Raw genomic sequence first — 5,674 nt, forward strand, 5'->3', positions numbered from 1 at the left:
CAAAACTGTGAAAAAAAGCTGAAGCTAAGTGTTTACCAAACACAAAAACAGCTCCCAACTTTTTTTGATAGCAGTTTTTTTCAAAATCACCTCAGTACCAAACAGGTTTTAAAGTCTTAAAGCTTTTTTTATTAGTTTCTCTTAAAACCAATTGATAATATGAGAGTAGCCCAATACTTATAAGCACATGCAAGGTTACTTCTTTCCCCGATGTTGGACGGATACTCCAGCACCCACCCTCCCCCCCTCCCCCAGTGCGAGAGCAAACTTTCAAGCCAAACAGGTGGACAAAATAAATCAAGTGAAATGACAAGGGACAACCTGCTTTAATACCATGAAAAAGTTGAAATTCTATCATAAAATCAATTAGCAATATAAGGAGTAACCTAATTATTTATAAGTACATGTAAAGTCTCTTATTTCCCCCATAAAAAATAGATACTCCAACAATAGGTCATGCAAGTTTATCCTCAACGGAAAAGAAAAAAAAATTATTCTCGGCCCAAAAAAGGGTTTAGGGGCCTGTATTTGTTACCTTATTTATAAAAAATTATTTTTATACAAATGTTTAGATTATTGACCTAACTTGCAAGTCAATGTCTTTTTAGCCTATGTTAGTGTGTGGAAAAGAGAGTTTGGAAAGTTTTTGTTTTTTTTTTTGTTTTTTTTTTTTTTTTGGAGAACGAAAGTTTTTCATGTTTGGTAAGTCTAAAGATCAGAAATGGATTTCTTGGCCCATAAAACCTTACTTGATTTCATTTCAAAATTACTTTGATTTTATTAAACAATTGCTTCCCTGTAAATTAAACATGAATAATGCACCGAAAATTTGTGAAATATGATTTTTACATCTCAAATATAAGTTTTAGTGCTTCAAAGAAAAGATTATTTGATCCTAAGTGCCAGTACAACAGTACAAAGTAAATACAATTCTGAATTCAATAAAAAAAAAAAAATACAATTCTGAATTATTTCTCCTGGAGTAATTAAGCACATCCAATATCAATTACATTGCTAGGAAGATGTGTATCGTATTTATTTTTGAGGTGACTCCTGGTTTCACTTCAATTAACAAAGTGTGGTTAATGGTGGAAGTCCAAAAGCGTGATATATTTGCCAACGTATTGTAAGATCAATTTATCATCATCTCTCATCTTTTACTCTTCGCAACTCCTGCTTTTCATCAGAAATGGGTGGAGGAAAACAAACTCAAACGGCAACCCTAGTTCTTTTATTTTTCTCGTCAGTATCAGTAACCCTAGGTTGCTTGTATCCCCATGAGAGCTATCTATTTGTTGTCTAAGTGAGTTGCAATCTAGGAGGGTGCTTAGACGGGTCTAGGCGGGCTAGGCCGGCCTCAGCAGGTCTAGGAGCTCTTTCTTAATTTTCAAACGTTTAGACATTAATCGGGGTGGTGGCCAGGCGCCTAGCACCTAGGTGGGACCTAGACGGCGTTAGGCGGGAATTTTTAGAATAGTGATCATATCCAAGAATTTACCAGTTATTGTTAACAAGATTGATGACAAGCTGAATTATTACCTTTCAGAGCTTAACAAAATGCCAGAGTGTTTGTCCTCCGTTGGTGAGGCTATTACAGTTTTGATGCACATTATTGGATTATCTAAAGAATCCCACAGGAAAATTCTTTTTAGAGGAGAATTTGACTAGTACCCTGATGACAAGCACATGCATTGCACTGCTAGGCTGGTCGAGACCCTCAATCAGTACTCAGATGAACTTCATAAGTGTGCAACGAAAGGGACCCAAAAGTTAATTTATTAATAGAGGAGATGAGGATTTTGGAGGAAGCTAAAGGTATTGCTCTTCCCAATTTTCTACCGCGCAATGCTTTTCTTTTCATTTTGCAGGGAAAAGTGAGGGATTTCAGATACCCATCAGGTTTGTTGAGCAGGTGTGGAGTTATATTGAGGATGTGGTTCTATCTGTGCTAATGCGTAACACGCAAGACTATTATCATCTTCAGTTGGCCACCCAAAAGCCATAATCTCATAGCAAAAATGAAAGAAATGTCATTGAACTCGATCTTGGAGATGTGGAAATGGAGAAACATACTGATTACACTTGTAATCCTGAATATGCATCCGAATGGAATAGACTTATGACCAAGAAGAATGCTTTCATAGAGAGAATCTTGGATGATGAGAAACGTCCCTCTAAGATAGTTATTGGTGGTATTGTGAAGGTTGAAGTTGAAAGTCTAAGGAAGTGTAAAATGCGGATGACTGCGTATTGGAATGTTGTTTTGAGAAGGTTGGTTGATTCCATGGCTTTGCATTTGCAGTTGCAGTTGAATGTTGCAAACCTTGTGAATCATGAAATGGAGATGGAGATTTTCAATGAGTTAATGGGACCTAATCATGGTAGCGGGATTGAGAGGATGAGGGAGGAATCTCCATCAGTAGCAAGCAAGCGTGAGAAGCTCAATTAGCAATTAATATAGTTGCTATGTGATTTATTGGAGTGTTTTTCACTTTTCATAGTTTCACAGCTTGTACAAATTAACGGAAGGTACAAATTTACTACTTACTTAAGAAGCTCCACGCGTGCTTAATGATCATCCCCAAGTCCATGTCTGCCACTATAAAGGCATGTGTCATTAGTAAGGAAAGGTGATTGTTTCTTAACTAAGAAACTCATAGCCTATAATTCATTTCCTACAATTAAGTCTAACTTAATTAAGCATTAGACCTTTGGCTCACACCACAGTCGTGTGATAAGTCTTATTGGCCTTTTCACTATATCAGAGCAATTCTATGTTTGTGACCCATAGCTTATAATTCATTTCCTACAATTAAGCCTAACTTAATTAAGCATTAGAGCGCCTTTGGCTCACACCACATTCGTGTGATAAGTCTTATTGGCCTTTTCACTCTATCAAAGTAATTCTATGGTTGTGTGGAATTCGTTTCTCAGACCAGCAATTAGCTTAAGTATAGTTACTATGTGATTTAATGGAGTGTTTTTCGCTTTTGCATAATTTCACAACTTGTGATGTATGGCTAGTTTGATATTGCTGTGCTTTTTAAAAAAATGCATATGCTGTGAGAATAAACAGCTGTAAAACAAAGTTGTTAAGTGTTTGGTAAACATTATTTTTTTTTTTTTTGTAAAAGTAAAAAGTAGTGTTTGAGTGTTTGGTAAACTTTTATATAAATTGTTTTGAATATGTTAAATGATTAAAAAAGAAATAGTATTTAATGTGATACAATAATTATCAAAGACAATAATATAGGGACAAATATTGTAATTTTGTAAAACGTATGAGGGTCTACTTGCTATTTGAAAAGTTTGTTAAATGAACATGTGACGGTAGACCCTGCTTCTACTTTTTTATTTCCATCGACAGTAGTTTTTTATTTTTTATTTTATTTTTTAAAACACTTTTATTTTTTTAACCAAACACATTTAATGTTCCAAATTTTTTCATAAGCTTTTTTTTATTTTTTATTTTTATTTTTAAAGCACCACAATCCCAAACCAACCCATATAATATTTTCATTTCAATTTCCAAGGCTTCTACATATTATTTTTGGGAGATTCCAAGTTGGGCATTGATTGCAATCAAGGCCGGACTGCATTTCCTTAGCAAATATATGGTGTTATTGGAGTATCTCTAGGAGAGATAACATTTGCGTAGCATAGTGAGTTGCAGGGGTGGGAAATTTTGCCATAAACCGATTTACCAATCGAACCATACCGATCGGTTCATAATTGTATGGTATAGTTTTGGTATTTTTTTCATAATCAGTTGGCATTATACCGAACCAACATTTAATGGTATGGCTTTGGTATTGGATTTTGTACACCAGTGGTATGCCATACCTACTGTCACATCCCGGCCGAGCCCCCACCACATCCTGGGCTCGACTCCACCATAGCACGATATTGTCCGCTTTGAGCCCCGACCACACCAGCACAGTTTTGTTTCTGGGAACTCATACGAGAACTTCCTAGTGGGTCACCCATCCTGGGATTGCTCACGTGTGAACTCACTTAACTTCGGAGTTCTTATAGAACCCGAAGCCATTGAGCTCCCAAAGGGTCTCGTTCTAGGTGAGGATGAGAATATACATATAAAGATCACTTCCCTGGGCGATGTGGGATCTTACAATCCAACCCCTTTAGGGGTTCGAAGTCCTCATCGGCACACCACAGCTAGGGTTAGGCTCTAATAACAAATTGTCACATCTCGGCCCGGGCCCCCACCATATCCCGGGCTTGACTCCACCGTAGCACGATATTGTCCGCTTTGGGCCCTAACCACGCCCTCACGATTTTGTTTGTGGGGACTCACACGAGAACTTCCCAGTGGGTCACCCATCATGGGATTGCTCTCGCGTACTACTTGCTTAACTTCGGAGTTCCCATGGAACTTGAAGCCAGTGAGCTCCCAAAAAGCCTCATGCTAGGTAGAAATGAGAATATACATATAAGGCTTACAAGATCCACTCTCCAAGAGAAAGTGGAGTCGAGCCAGTGATGTGGTGGGGGCTCGGGTCGGGATGTGACAATTTGGTATCAGAGCCAATCCCTGGCTGAAAGTGTGCTGACGAGGATGTCGGACCCCTAAGAGGGGTAGATTGTAAGATCCCATATCGGCCAGGGGAGTGATCCTTATATGTATATTCACATCCCCATCTAGAACGAGGCCTTTTGGGAGCTCACTGGTTTCAGGTTCCATATGAACTCCGAAGTTAAGCGAGTTCGCACGAGAGCAATCCCAGAATGAGTGACCCACTGGGAAGTTCTTGTGTGAGTTCCCAGAAACAAAATCGTGAGGGTGTGGTCGGGGCCCAAAGCGGACAATATCGTGCTACAGTTGAGTCGAGCTCGGGATGTGGTGGGGGCTCGGGCAGGGATGTGACAATTTGCTATCAGAGCCTAACCCTGGCAGTGGTGTGCCGACGAGGACGTTGGGCCCTTAAGCGGGGTGGATTGTAAGATTCCACATTGCCCAGGGGAGTGATCCTTATATGTATATTCCCATCCCCACCTAGAACGAGACCTTTTGGGAGCTCACTGGCTTCAGGTTGTGTTGGAACTCCGAAGTTAAGCGAGTAGTGCGCGAGAGCAATCCCAGGATGGGTGACCCATTGGGAAGTTGCTCGTGAGTTCCTAGAAACAAAACCATGAGGGCGTGGTCAGGGCCCAAAGCGGACAATATCGTGCTACGGTGGAGTCGAGCCCGGGATGTGATGGGGGCCCAGGCTGGGATGTGACAATTTATTCCACCAACCTTATGATTTTAGTGGTTAAATGTTGGTTATAAATCAATGTGTGAAGAATCAAGAAATCAAAGTAGGGAAACGTAAGTAATGATAGTTAATTAAACTAGTGTCTAGTTAGGCTCTGATATCAAATTGTCACATCTCGCCCTGAGCCCCCACCACATCTCCGGCTCGACTCCACCGTAGCACGATATTGTCCGCTTTGGACCCCGACCACACCCTCACAGTTTTGTTTCTGGGAACTCACACAGAACTTCCCAATGGGTCACCTATCCTGGGATTGCTCTCGTGCGAACTTGCTTAACTTCGGAGTTCCTACGGAACCCGAAGCTAGTGAGCTCCCAAAAGACCTCGTTCTAGTTACGGATGAGAATATACATATAAGGATCACTCCTATGGGCAATGTGGGATCTTACAATCCACCC

At 40.0% G+C, this 5,674-nt stretch overlaps 1 pseudogene; it reads left to right on the forward strand.

Moving 5' to 3' along the window:
- Window positions 1-1,551: 1,551 nt before the first annotated feature.
- LOC137748044 (dynamin-related protein 4C pseudogene) lies at window positions 1,552-2,449 on the forward strand (annotated as a pseudogene).
- Window positions 2,450-5,674: the final 3,225 nt, after the last annotated feature.

This window comes from Pyrus communis, chromosome 2, assembly GCF_041283825.1.
Source record: "Pyrus communis isolate YQ-2024b chromosome 2, ASM4128382v1, whole genome shotgun sequence".
Classification (NCBI taxonomy): domain Eukaryota; kingdom Viridiplantae; phylum Streptophyta; class Magnoliopsida; order Rosales; family Rosaceae; genus Pyrus; species Pyrus communis.